This window comes from Hippopotamus amphibius, chromosome 4, assembly GCF_030028045.1.
Source record: "Hippopotamus amphibius kiboko isolate mHipAmp2 chromosome 4, mHipAmp2.hap2, whole genome shotgun sequence".
Taxonomy (NCBI): domain Eukaryota; kingdom Metazoa; phylum Chordata; class Mammalia; order Artiodactyla; family Hippopotamidae; genus Hippopotamus; species Hippopotamus amphibius.
This window is the reverse complement of record NC_080189.1, coordinates 111,640,353-111,655,261: the sequence shown is the minus strand read 5'-3', so window position 1 is coordinate 111,655,261 and position 14,909 is coordinate 111,640,353.

The following is a 14,909-nucleotide window of genomic DNA, read 5'->3' as shown; positions in this document are numbered from 1 at the left end:
TTTTATATATTATTAATATTTATATTAAATTATGCTTATATAATTTATATTTTATAAGTGACACAACTTATTAAATTGCAATTGTAATATTATATTAAGTATGGAATTTATATATAATTAATACATAATTATATATATTAAAATATTTTGTATATTGTATATAACTTACATATGTAAATGAGGACATAAATGGTACCATACTAATAATGTGTATTAGAGATATTTTCAAATCTGTATGTATATGTTTATCTCATTATTTTTAACTGTTGCACACTTTTCCATAGTATGACCATATTATAATTTTTTAGCCAATTCCATATTGATGGCCATTTAAGTTGTTTCAGATATTTTTGTAATCCTATATACATGCATACATAATGATATATATCATTCCTTAATGTCAGACATTTCCATCACTTCTAAAGGTATCCTTATTATAAATAACTTTCTATACAAGTATTTGTCTGCATTTATGTCTTAGGACAGATTTCTAGACGCTGAATCACCAAATTGGAAGAGACAAACTTTTGAAAACAAAAGTCTTACGTGCTGAGTTCTTCAACTGCCGATCAGAAAGAAAAAAATCACAAAAGGACATGTACAGAGAACGTGCTGGGTCTCTGTCACCAATTACACCACGAGCTGTGGCATGAGCTTTCTCAGCCGCCTCCTCCATTCTCATAAAACAGAGCACAGGAGTCCCAAAAGCGCACCCTTCAAGTACACCAGGATAACAACTTAAGCCGAAGAGAACTATTTCTGTAGTAGCCACACAGCCTCGGCAGGTGCGTCCTGTGACCAGTGACACAGAGGACACAGACCAAAGGTTTAAGCTTTGGAGTTAGACATGGATTCAAACCTGCCTCTACAGCTTGAAGCCTATTCTCTGATAATATGTCTGCTTATCAACTTCCGTTCCCTTCTCACTACATCCTCCCCTTGCCTCCCGGCTTTCCTAAATTTCAGTCATCCTGCCTTTGCCACCAGGCTAATCTTCCCCTACACAAGGTTACATCCCTCCCTTCGAAGGGCTTCAAATGCCCGAGAGAGAGTTCCACGTCCAACTGGAATGCAGAAGCTTATAACAGACTGTCACGCCCAGCACAACACTGGAAAAAGAAGAAAAACTGGATAAACAAACACAAACATACTTTCTAAAAGCTATTGGGAACCAGAGATTCAAAAAAAGTCTAAAGGCACTAAATTGTAGAGAGAGCCAGGGGGCTCTGCCCCTGATGAGAGATGGCACTTTGTTGCGGAGGTGATGGCTGAGTTGGGGAAGGGGGGTGGGTGGGAGGATGGAGGGGAGGTGAAGATTCACTGAGGTCAGAGACATACATGCAGTGGTTCCCTCCCACCCCAACCCCTGCCCCTGAGCACACAAGGTATACTCACATCCGGTTAGACTTATGCAATCTGAGAGCTGGGGAAAATAGTTTAGCTTCTTCTAGTTCAAAGTTCTCAATTTTGCCTGCATGTTAGAATCACCAGGGAACTTTTAAAAATATGTTGCGGGGTGGAGGTGGGTGGTGGCAGGGGGACCGGGAGGGCAAGGGGACTTCCGGACCAATTAAAACAGAAGCTCTGGGGGCGAGGCCCAGACCTCAGCACTTCCTAAAGTTCCCAAGGTGATTCTGGGGTGCTGCCAACACGAAGAAGCGCTGGCTTAATTGAATCCACTTGTATTATCCCTTAGACTTTAGGTTAGATTTTCACACGTTAAACTATTTTATCTCCTTCCCGCTGCTGAGGGCTCAGGCCACTTCTCGGCCACCTTTGGGTCTTCACAGCATCCACCAAAGTGCTCTGCATGTAGTAGGCATGTGACACACATTTTCGAGGTCATGGATGAAATACACTCCCATGGAGTCAGTCTTTAGGAACTCAACATCAGGAACAAAACGCATTTCTTACAACTTCAAACTGAACATGTCAAATATAGGAGAAAGAAGGACATTTCCAAGCCAGAAAAGTTCACACCTTAACACTTACATCAGCCCAGGAACGCGAACGTGAATACATTTCCAGGGAAATCACCTCAAGGAAAATGAAAGAAAAGGTCAGTTTTCCCACCCCAAAAGATTTCTCCCATGGAGTTTCTTCTCTTTCTGGAAACTCACTGACTTTTCTCTAATCAAGTTGGATCCAGTAAAATAACAATGACGTTGCCTTGGTGGCCACCTGGTAACCATGGTCACCTGGTTTGATTTCCCCTCCAGCCGTGACAATCTGTGTGATCCGGGGTGAATTATTTAACCTCTGAGCCGGAGTTTTCTCATGCATGTTGTTAAAAGGTAAACTGAGGCATATTAAATTTTCTAAGAGTTTATTTGAGCAAAAATGGATTTGAATTGGGGAACATCCAATCTAGCAGATAGACGGGAGTTCTGAGGAGCTGTACAGAATGATAGACTCTTAGAGCCAGAAGGGAGCAGGGACAAGGAAGTTATTCTAGGCAAAAAACGGGTTGGGTATTGCAAGGTTACTTTCCTGCAGAGGATGTGGGGGTCTATCGGGCAGATGACCTAACCAGTGCAGATAAGTTGTTTCCTGATTGACTGGTTTAAACCTCCATTTCTGGGAGAGCTGAAACTGTAATTAAGTCTGGTTTGGTGATGTGGGGCTTAGCATAAGTGATTCCATTTGGAGCCTGTTGCCTTGTTTTTAACAATATAAAATGGGGAAAAAAACAGCAACCTAGAACTAGCTCATAAAGTTGCGGGGAAGATTCAGTGCAATGTTCCAAGTCTAAACATCTAGCCCATAGTGGGCATTCAAACATTACTTCTGTGTATTCTCAGGGACCATAGAATATTATATGTCTTCACGTATTATATATTACATATATATTATTATGTCTTCATATATTCTCTGGTATTAAATCAAGTTGACCCCTTGCCTGTGGTCCTGATTCCCAGAACCTTCCAACACCAAAACTGGTCACCAAAGAGCTAAGGCGACTCTCCCATCAAGAAAAGAGGGTTCAGTTAGGACGGGTCTGGAAGGTAACATGTCACAGCAAAGCAACCGGAGGTTGGACTGGCCGGGGAAGAGAAAGATGAATTTTTCCCTTACTGCAGTGAGCACTGAACTCTTGAACCAACTGGATGTGTTTTCCTGTGTTTTGCCTCCCCCCAGACCAGCCCAAAGCAGTGGGCGGATGGATGTCTCTGCCTATTTCCTCCCGGTTGTTTTCACAGACCTACACTTTGAGGGGCTAATTGTTGAGCCCTCATCTTTCTTCCCCACAAGAAGAGGGCTTTGTTCAGCAGTTAAATCAGGCTGAGGCAAAGCGTTTCCGCTTTAGATTGAGATTTGGGCCCCCAAGTAAAAGAAATATCACCTTTTTTCATTTAGTAAAAGAAATATCACCTCTTTTTCTTTTAGCTGAAGATGTTTTCTCCTTTAGAGACTGAACTGGAGATTTCCACCCAACAGAAAGGTCCCACTGTGATCTGTACGGATGTGAAAATACCAGGAGGTGAGATCCCAGCTAGCAGAGCAGAGCGTGAAGACAGTCATTTAGACATCCTGTTTCTACTTCCAATGAAAGAACACAAGCAAAGATCGCCTTTGGTTCACCTCCACCATGGCCTCGGCCCTCTACCTTCCTTTGTTTGGGGACGTATTGCATTCCAGACTCGCGGGGAGAGAACCCCCGCCAGCGGCTGCGTGCTGTGTGCTCACCGCCACCTTCTTGGGAGGTTTCTTTGGTGCCCAGCTTTGCGACACTGACGGGTTTTTCTCTGAAGTTCTAGAGCCGCTGAGAACTTCTCATGGTCACTGTCTACAATCATCACCTGCTCTCAGATTAAAGGAATGTGTTCCATGGCTTTAATCTTAGTATAAACTTCTCCAGTCCTTTCTTTGGGAAATACCACCTAAGTTTCTCAGTGCACGTCACACGGCAAATTCACCCTTTAAACAGGAGACTCTAAGGAGATTGGGTCCAGCAGGTTGACAGCCAGCAACAAAAAGCAACCCAGGAGAGCACTTGGGCTGCGGGACCCCATGCAGCATCTTTGAGAAGGGGGAAGAGGGTCAGCTTGGAGGAGAGGAAGGAAGTCGTCTTCACAGCTGTTAGTAGTGGTGGGTAGTAGCTGTATCTGGCGGCTTAGAGCTCTTTTCTTAATGCTGCGCAGAGCTTCCGACACATCCTGGGGCACTGCTTTCTCTCTCACTCTTTCCAGGGAAGTAACTCTCACTGAAGACAGGGCTGGATCAGGAGTCAAGTTGGTTTAGTCCCAACTGCTGTTATGCCTGAAATCAGTTCCCCTCTGTGAGCCTCGGTTTCCTCATCTGTAAAGTGTTAGGCTTAAACTAGAGGAGCTTGAAGACCCCAGCTCAAGCCATCAAGGCTTCAAAGACTAAACGCCTCCTGTGATGACACATTTATAATTCTCTTTGATAGGACCTAATGTTTTTCTCATTCACCTCCTATAAACGTTTCTCCTGGCATTTAGCAGTCTTGGACCATAGAAGGAACTCTATAAACCCCGAGTGAGTGAATGAAGGAACGAGCCTGATTGAGCCCAGCTCTTCTCACTTCCAAGAAGTTCCATCTCCGAGTGAGGCGGCCCCAGTAGTAGCACAAGACGCCTTTGTCCTTAACTGCCCTTTCCAGCTTCTCACCTAACCCTTTGTGAGCTGTGGATTTCAAAGACCAGGAATTACTCGCCCAAGGCCAAGTAATTTTATTGGCAACGTATACCAAATGTCCAAAAAAGAAAAGAAAAACACTCAAGTAATTTTTATAAGATGAATATATGTCTGACTCAAAATCAGAAAAGAATAGTGTAAGAAACAATAATTATAAGCCAATTTCACTTTTAATATAGTGTGAGGCTAGAACCAAAAGGCTTGATTTCAGTTTAGAGACTGCTGTGAATGATGACTGAACTCTAATTCCCAGTGACTTCATTTCAGTTTCCTGCTGAATCAGTAAACAAATAAAACACAAAATATACAAGATAAAGACACAAGTGAGAAAGTGGATACAGCTTCCCAACTCCTGCCTAGTTTCTCAGAGACGGGCTTCCTAAGTTTTGTTTTCTGTGAAGAGAGGGCAGGATGAGAAATCCACCACATCAAAGAGCCCAAGTCACCAGCTTTCTTCCACGTGTGCTTTAGAAGAATGAGAAAGGTCATAGCATCATTCCAGGGTCTATCTACTACTATATAAAGCAATTCCTTTCTCCACTACAGTGACCACAATTCTGTGTCATTAACACATTGTGTTTTTATTGCATTACTGGGTCCAGAGTGGGCTTGATAATAGCCTATTACAAATATACACAAAACTCCTAAAAATGTCTATCTGCACATTGAAATCTGCAATGTATTCTAAAAATAAATAATGACCAGGTTGGGTATATTTTAGAAGTAGAGGAATGATATGTTATTAAAAGCTCTCATAATGTAATATATATAAAACACATCAATAGATTAAAGGCAAAAAGCATTAAAAATGTACATGCAAAAAAAAAATCCCTACATTCTGTTAAATCAACTCCAATTTATGATTTAACATAAAAAACTTATCAAGTCAGGAAAAAAAAAAAATTACTTATCCAGATGTACTCTGCTTGCCACAGAACTAACTTATTCTTGTGTCAGAAGGCCCAGAGTCTTGACTGGGCTAAGGTCTCTCTGACCCAGAGCATCTGCTGGGCACAGCGTTTTGGGGGGCTGTGCCCACAGTCTCAGGCCTGGTCTGAGTTGGAATACGGTTAGTGTCTTCCTAAAAACACTGTGACCAGAGATTGCTTCAGAGAGAGCATCATCTCTCCAGAAAGTTCCTTTCTCTTGACCAAGCTGTCTTCCCTTGGCTGGTGGCAGTCTGACTCCCTGGGAGAACTGAGGGTTTGATCTTCTCTAGATGCACTTGATTCACGCTCCCTGGGTACGTGCTTTCTTCTCCTGGTAAGTGGTGTGGTGTCATGCTTTTCATTTGGCATCTGGGGTCCAGAAAGTCCCCGACAGCTGAGCCAAGGCCACGCTGTCCCCTCAATGGGCTGAGGAAACTAAGAGCTAACACACTAACTCCAAAGCCCTGGAGTTACAAAACAATGAATCATCATTTGTCTCACCCTCTTTCCCACTCCATCGTGGGGAGATGCAAAGTGAATTAGAGAAAGAGAACAGGCCCCAGTGAGAGAACATCCCAGGCCCCGGGGCAGCAGCCCAGGAAAAATTCTGCCTCGGTTGACAGCTCAAATGTGCAGACAAGATCAGAGGGCCGGCACCCGGAGGCCAGCCTGAGCAGACGGCTGTGTCCTTGGTCACTCGAGGTGGAGGGTGGAGGCTTGTCTGAAGCTGTCACAGTGCGTTTACTTCTCCTTCCTTATTCCTTCCCTCCCTGTCATTCGTCACCAACCTCGTCCACTGAGACAATTCTGGGATTTTAATAACATAGAGTCTTGGATGGAGTTACCCTCACATCTCTCGGGACGTGGACGAAAGATGCTAAACATGTTGTTCCTGGGACCAGCTGCTGCTTCATTTCCAATCATGACAACGTGCTTTGTGAAGGAATCCTTTTCTTTCTTTAATGAGACACTGAAGCTCCTGCCTTCTTCTCTACACTGCCACCTCGGGTGTCCCAGAACTCTTAGGACGTGGGCATCCCCAGTGAATTGGTTAGATCGCTAGCTTGGAAAGGGTGCTGCCCAGTCTTAAAATGTTTTCTGTCTCTAATACTTAGAACGATGACTTGCACATAACATGCCTTCAGCTGATACGTATTGGGAGGGATAAGCCCCTTCTAAGACATATGTGAAAGCCTCACATTCTAGTGACTGAGCCCCTCTAGACTGCACAGTAACTGAATTTGCTGTTAAGAAAAAAAAAAAAAGGGAGGGATAAGCTGGGAGCTTGGGATGAACAGATACACACTACTGTTTATAAAATAGATAACAAGGACCTACTGTAGAACACAGGGAACTCTACTCAATATTCTGTAATAACCTATATGGGAAAAGAATCTGAAAAAGAACAACTATATGTGTAACTGAATCATTATGATGTACACTTGAAATTAACACTATATTGTAAATCAACTATACTCTAATTTTACAAAAAGAAAGAAGAACAAAACATAAACAGTTTTCAGGGCATTACAGTGAGAATGTTTCCATCCTGCAGACTCCACCCAAACACCCGAGAGAAATCTTCCATAGCAGTTACAGCACATGAGGAAACCCTGAGCCAGGATGATGCTGACCTTCGGGTTGGCATGGAAACCGAGGCAACCCGCTCCGTGCCAGTCAGGATGAGCAAGTGCTAAACATTCTGGGGAGTGCAAGGCAAGTCCTTTACGGAAATCAGAGAACTGCAGCGTAGATAAGAAACGTAAAAACTCATCTGCAAAGGAATATCTGTGGGTCTGTAGTGATATGAATAGATGATTGAATAAGTAAATGAATGGGCAGGAGTGACTAATTTTCCTTACAGAAGAATCACAAATAATCATTGTAAAAGAAAGAAAGGAAATAGAAAGTTACCATTAGACACCACAGGAATAACATCTGCAAGGAGAATACACCCATGAAGACTAAGGGTGAAACTCTCAGAAGAAATGGGGTATTTGTACATCCTCAAAGTGTCTCCCCACACATCTTCTTGATCAGTTACTGTGGTGGTTTTAACGTATGTCCACAAATTCTTTACTACTTCTCCCTGCAGAGATGCAAGTAATTGTCTTCCTCCAAACATGACTCATTTGGCTATGACGCATCTCCAAAGAACTGAAAATTGAAAGGGAAGAATTCTCCCGTGACTGGTAAAAAGCGGCAGACTCCACCTTCACCAATCACCAGCAACATGTCGTGTTGTCATCTTGTCCCCTGATATAATGTAATGAAAAAAAGTCACCTCTCCCAAAATGCATCTCTTAGTCCTACCACGAGAAAACCTAAGACAAATCCAAATTGAGCAGCTTTCTGCAAGGTACCTGACTAGTGCTCTTCGCAAGTATCAAAGTCATTATTTTAAAAAAAGGAAAGACTGAGAAACTGTCACAAATTGAAGGAGGTTAAATGCCATGTGGGATCCTGAATGGGATTCTGGAACCAGAAGTGGATATTAATGGAAAAACTGGGGAAATTCTAATAAATGCTGCAGTTTTGTTGATGGTATGGTATTAATGTTAATTCTTAGTTTTGATGAACATACCATGTTTCTGTGAGATGTCAACACTGGGAAAACCCGGGTAAAGGGTAGATGGAAACTCTCTGTGCTATCTTTGCAACTCTTCTGTAAATCTAAATATATTCAAAAATGAAAAGTTTTCCTGAAACTATCTAGTCTACACTCTTCATTTTATATATAAGAAACCTCAGGATGCTTACATGCAAATGTCCTCTATCCTAGCACCAGGCACGTGGTAAGTGCTTGATAAATGATTTTTTCATTACATGGACTTTATTCTAATGGCCCTAGAACCCAGGCATCCTAGCCATCTAGTCTTAGGCAAGTCCCTACAAACATTGATTCTACAAAGTAATGAAAATAATGTGTTTTTTTTAAGTTTTGTTTTTAAAAGATAAAACAGAAATAAAAACAAGAAGTAGTTCCATTCCTTTCGCTAACCACCAAATTCAGATTTTCCCTAGATATATTCAGTGAAAGAGAAAAGTTGACAAGGCTGAAATCTAATCCGTCTGGCAGCTGGCACATAGTTTTAATTTTAATTTTAATTAATAGGAGGTAGACATCACTACACATTTAAAGATAAAATAAAAGGAGGATCGGTGGCAATTGGAATACATATTTCATGATACAATTTGATAGAATAGGTTTTAACTGTCTCATTAAATGATCCAGACTTTTAAAGAATGCATGAAATTCTTTAAGAAGAAATTCTTTCACCTAATTTACATGTTTCTACACTTCTGCTTTCACTCTACTTTGTCAGAAGCACTGAACAAAGTTTTATCTTTTCTATCTTGTTAGACGCTGATTTAAAGAGAGGGGAAAAAAGCCAACTCTGTAGACACTTACAGAGTTTAGCTTGATAGTAAAAAAAAAAAATGGTTGGGCTAATTAGACCTTGACACTCCTGAAGATAAAATAAATGTCATCGTCTATTTTATTTTGCTCGATAAAATTGTTCAGAAGGTCAAAAGTGGTAAAGACAGTGTAAAATGTAACATTTCGATATTGATGTTGCACATTGTTTAACTTAACATTTCGGAGAGTAACTGCCTGTGATGTCCACTCAAGGAAACACTTTTTTGCTGCTAATGTAATCAGTTTTGTAATGACCTCAGCAAAGATATGTTTTTTTTTAACAAAACACATGAAAACATGTAAAAGGTTTTAACTTTTTCTTTGGAAATAATCTCAAAAGTACAGAAAAGTTGCAAGAATAAGAATAGAAGCAAAAAAAAAAAAAAAACCCAAAAAACAAAAACCCCCAAACTATAGACCTTTTGCCTAGGTCTACCTATTGCTAACATTTTATCCCATTTGCTTTATCATCCATCCTCTCTCCCCCTCCACCCCACCCCCACCCCTACTCCCCCCCTCCCCCCAGGTGAATTTTCACTCAACCATTTTTAGGGTAAGTTGTATGTATGGAAACATCACGGCACTGAAACCAGTAGGATAAGCAATGACAGAAGTTTTTTATCTGTGGGCATTTTTTCCAATGTTTTCTACAAATTATATTAGCCCTAGAAAACATTCCAGCGACACTTTAAAGAATATTTATGACAACCTATATGGCTGCTCTAACTGTTTAAAGGTATTTTTCTCTCCAGCTAGAGAAGAATATTGAGAATAACTGAAAATAATTGCTTATGTTTCAATTTTATTTTAATTTTAAGCATCCAGTATTTCTTACTGATAGTCTTTGCTTTGCTCTCAAGGGACTCTCTTTGAAAAGGGTTGTATCCTCGGATATCATTGGAGAAATGAAAGTGGTCGAGACATTGAAACAAAATTATTATTTCTTCCACCTCCTTTTACCATATACCATTCAGAATAATGTAACAAAATGATTCTCCCTTGAAAGAAATATCTACAACTGCAGGGAAAGGCAGGAAGTCCCAGGGTTCAAGGTACCTTGATTAATATTTGAGGGAGTCTTATTTTTTTTGTTTCGTGCCCTAGAATTTTTTTTTTTTTACACACTGGGGCAATGCAGCTAGGGGAGATTTGAAATGGGCAAGAAGCACATTCTCAGACATGTCATTTTTGCGAAAGAATACACGTGGATTTTAAGATCTGGGATGGCCAGACACTATTGCTGTTCCCCTTACACCTTAGAAGGTCTTCCCTTAAAGCAGTTTAAAGGCCACTGTCTGAACAAGTCATGGTCATCTGGGCAAAGAGGGGGTTAAAGTGGAGGAAGGAGGTAAACTGAACCCAGATTCTTGGAGATGAGATTAAGGAGCTGGCCTACCCCCATCTCCATCCGACATGAGGATCAAGAGTGGAGATTCAACAGGTGGCCGACAGGGGCATGAAAAGATGCTCGTCGGCACTAATTCTCAGAGAAATGCACATCAACACCACAACGCGGTATCACCTCACACTGGTCAGAATCACCATCATGAAAAAGTCTACAAATGATAAATGCTGGAGAGGGTGTGGAGGAAAGGGAACCCTCCTACACCGTTGGTGCGAATGTAAATTGGTGCAGCCACTACGGAAAACGGTATGGAGGTTCCTTTAAAAACTTTAAATAGAAATACCATATGATCCAGCAATCCCACTACTGGGCATATATCTGGAGAAAGCTCTAATTTGAAAAGATACATGCACCCGACGTTCATAGCAGCACTATTTACAATAGCCGAGACATGGAAGCAACCTAAATGTCCATCAACAGATGAAAGGATAAAGAAGATATGGTATATATACATATACACAATGGAATATTACTCAGCCATAAAAAAAATGAAATAATGCCCTTTGCAGCAACATGGATGGACCTAGAGATGATCATACTAAATGAAGTAAGTCAGACAAAGACAAATATCATATGACATCACTTATATGTGGAATCTAAAATATGATACAAATGAACTTATTTACAAAACAGAAACAGACTCGCAGACATAGAAAACACACTCATGGTTACCAAAGGGGACAGGGGGTGGGGAGGGATACATTATGAGTTTGGGATTAGCAGATAGAAACTACTGTATATAAAATAGATAAACAAGGTCCTACCGTATAGCACAGGGAACTGTATTCAATATCTTGTAATAAACCATAATGGAAAAAATATGAAAAAGAATATATATATATATATATATATATATATATATGAATCACTTTGCTGTCAGGCAGGAAAGTTCCCCCTTGCTCAGAGGAGGTCAGTCTTTCGTTCTATGCAGGCCATCAACTGATTGGACAAGGCCTACCCGCGTGAGGGAGGGCCATCTGCTCTACTCAGCCTGATTTAAATGTGAATCTCCTCCAAAAACACCCTCACAGAAACACGCAGAATAACATTCGACCTAATATCTGGGCACCCTGTGGCCTAATCAAGTTAGATAAAATTAACCATCACAAGGATGAAGGAAGACAGTCCAGAAGACGGACACCTGAAATGGAGTCTTCAGGGATGCGTGAGATGTGGTTAAACGTGGGGGGAAAGATTTGTGATCCAGGCAGAGAGAAGAGAATGTGGAGAGGGCCACGCATCCAGAACACGGCTCATTCCGAAGATCACAGAAGTTCCGATGGCGGGAGCTGGGGCTGTAAGGCCTGGAGGTCAGCAGGGGAGAGGCTGGAAGGTGAGCAGAAGGGTCCCTGGCTTGGGGGCTTTGCCTGCCACGCTGGTGTCCTGTCCTTTTTTTGTGGGAAGTGAATGGGTGGCCACTGAAAGGATTCTGCATAGGAATGATCAGATTTCCCCTAAAAAAGCTTTCCATTATAAAACAATACTTACAGACATTTTTCTCGAAAATGAATGAAGTGAGCTTATCACTTTAAGGAAAACAACTGACAGCATTTGTTGGCCGTTTCAAGTTTTCAAGTAAAAATTAGAACTGTGGAAAACTTGAATCCATCACTAGAAGGTTAACTGCTTTCCAATAGGTTAAGAATTTTCTGATGAGATCAGAGAGAGTTTAATCAACATGATTTTTTAGATACTGTGTTACGAAAGGTGTCAATAGCGGAAGATCTCCAGAACTCAGTGAATCAATATTTTCCAAATGACCAATGTTGCATCTTACATAATCATGTATGGGTTAAAAAATCCATCCAAAGAGCAACATCAACCAAATGGCTCTTAATGTACCAAAGTATGAAAAGTTCATTGACATGGTTTCAGGTCTGGCACGGCAACTACCCTTAAAGAAGCTATAATTTGCCTAGTTTGGGTGTAGGATCAAAGGAGGGTAGACGCTATTATCTGAAAAGGCTATTGACATACTCCTCCTATTTTCAACTACATTTCTGTGTGAGGCTAGCTTTTCTTCACATACTTCAATCCAAGCAATATATCACAATAGATTGAACATAGAAACAGATGAGAATCTGCCATTAAAGAGATTTCTAAAAAATATAAATGCCATTCTTCTCCCTGAATATTTTCTATTTTGAAAATTATAGTTATTTTGCATAAAATACAGATTAGTTACATGTGATGAGTTTGTTATTTTTAAGTAAATTATGAAAACATAGTCCTTTTAAATTTCGCAGTCTTCATTTCAAATACACTAAATATGGATAGATATCACTCACATAAACAAGGGCTCTCTGGAGCCTTTAATAATTTTTAGGAGTGTAAAGTAGTCTTCATATCAAAAATTTAGAGAACTGTTGCACTAACTTATATTGCGTTAACTGTTCTAGACTCAAAACATTCCAATAGTAGCTGAGATTCCTTTAACAGAAAGGGTAGGAAGGAAATCCCTGGGGGTATGTAGTACATGAGTTAATCATTAAAGGAGACTTCCTTTTCTCGGGTGCACTGTAGTGAGTACATTTCAGGTGGGAAGGGGTTTGCCTTTCTCTGCCTTGTTTGCAAAGTAGAGGAAGACTATTTGCGAATCTAAGCAAACTTCTCAGGCTACTTTGGAAAGGGCAAAAGTGGAAATTGAGGATCTGGAAGCCTATTTGCCTAAAACCTAACCCTAACCTATGCAGGTGAACTCCTGGGAAAGCCTTCAGGTACTCCAGGAATGGGGTACCCCAAAAGACGGTCTTGAGGCTCAGCTTCAAAGAGGTGGGAAAAGGAAAACACAGTACCTTAGAGACTGGAAATCCTGAATCACAACCCTCTAAAGAAGTCCTAGTTTCTTAACGCATTTTTGGACACAGACAGACGCTCCATGGCCCCAGGGACACAGAAGCCCGTTTGCTAATTACCACGTGACTCAGTCCCATTCCTGCGGCCTGTGATTCAGGGCCTGGCTCAGCTGTGCGGCTCTTGGGCCGTGTGACTTGGCAGCCTGACACGGGGGGCTGACCCCCAGTTAGGGCTGGGCGGAATCAGGCAGTCTCCTCACGTTCTCCCAGCCTCGGGGCCCCACCTGTAAAGTGAGGTTCACAGCATCAACTTTGGGTTTAAAGGACCTGGCACACGTGACCAGATTCATAACAGCCATTTCAGCACGTAATTTTACGCCGGGGACGATCAAGGCTCTTCATTTATAAGATTTAGTCATCACAAAAAGCCTGGAAAGTCACCACAGGATTGCTGCACTTCTAAGGAGACCTGTGGTCTACATTTAACACGCCGGAAATGGACTTTTCTCTTGTAGTGGCTGTGTGTGTGGTTAGTTCTCTTTTGTAGGAAAAGCTAATAACTTGACGGTGCATCTTGCAAAAATACGGTAGGAGTTTCCCCATTTTATGGATGAGGAACAAGTTAAAAATTATGAAGTGACTTGTCCAGGCCCACACATGGAGAATGTGGTGGGGCACAGGTGAACCCGAAACTGTCTTTCTCCAAAGCCTGAGGTTGCCCTCCTGGTTCACTGCACTGGGCTGGCGGCCTCCCCTCTCGCCTTGATTCTACCACCCAGCACAGATTTCTGAAAATGAACCGAGCCCAACCAGGCCTCGAGTGCCCCCTCCATCCCTTTGTTCCCCAAACGTAGTAGCCAGAATGTCTGGGTGAGACATCTTTTGTGTGGTTAACCTAACAGGTCTGAGGCAGAGCTGCTCTGATGCCCGCAGCTGAAGTTTAGGCCTCCAGGAGCTGAAAATGGACGCTGACCTGTCCCCACAGCGTAGAGCACTTATTGACAGTGCAAGGTTATGAAATATCTTCTATACGGGGCACACGTTCCCCTGCTGCCCGACCTCATTCCCACCACCATCAGGTTCTAACAGTCCACCAACCAGCCTGTCCCTGGTCTTCATTTCACCCTAGACATTGAATCCTAAGTGGCTAACACGTGAAAAAAGATGAGGCTTCTGCCGTGGCATCCGCACCATTAAATATATGCAAAGGGATCTCTCAGGGAATGTGCAGAAGGTCCCCTTTAGTCCTAAATGGCTGAAGTACTGTGTTTTGTGTTTCTGTTGTCTTTTTTTTTTCTTGCTTATTTTTGAGATATAGTTGATGTACAATATTATGTAAGTTACAGGTGTATATCATAGTGATTCACAATTTTTAAAGGTTATACTCCATTTATAGTTATTATAAAATACTGGCTATATTTCCCGTGCTGTACAATATATCCTTGTAGCTTATTTATTTTCTACATAGTAGTTTGTACCTCTTCTCCCCTACAGCTCTGTTGTCTTTATAGGAGTTCTCTTTTAACTTGATCTTAACTGTATGTCAGAACGAGTAGGTTGGAACCAGTGCCTTTATAGATTACTTGAGCAGGCAAAGCACTGGCTGAGGGCTTGACCCAAACCACTCACGCTGTGTCAGAAAAATGTGAGCTCCACCTGAAGTAGATAAAACAACCATTAGGACTTAACTCCAGCAAACT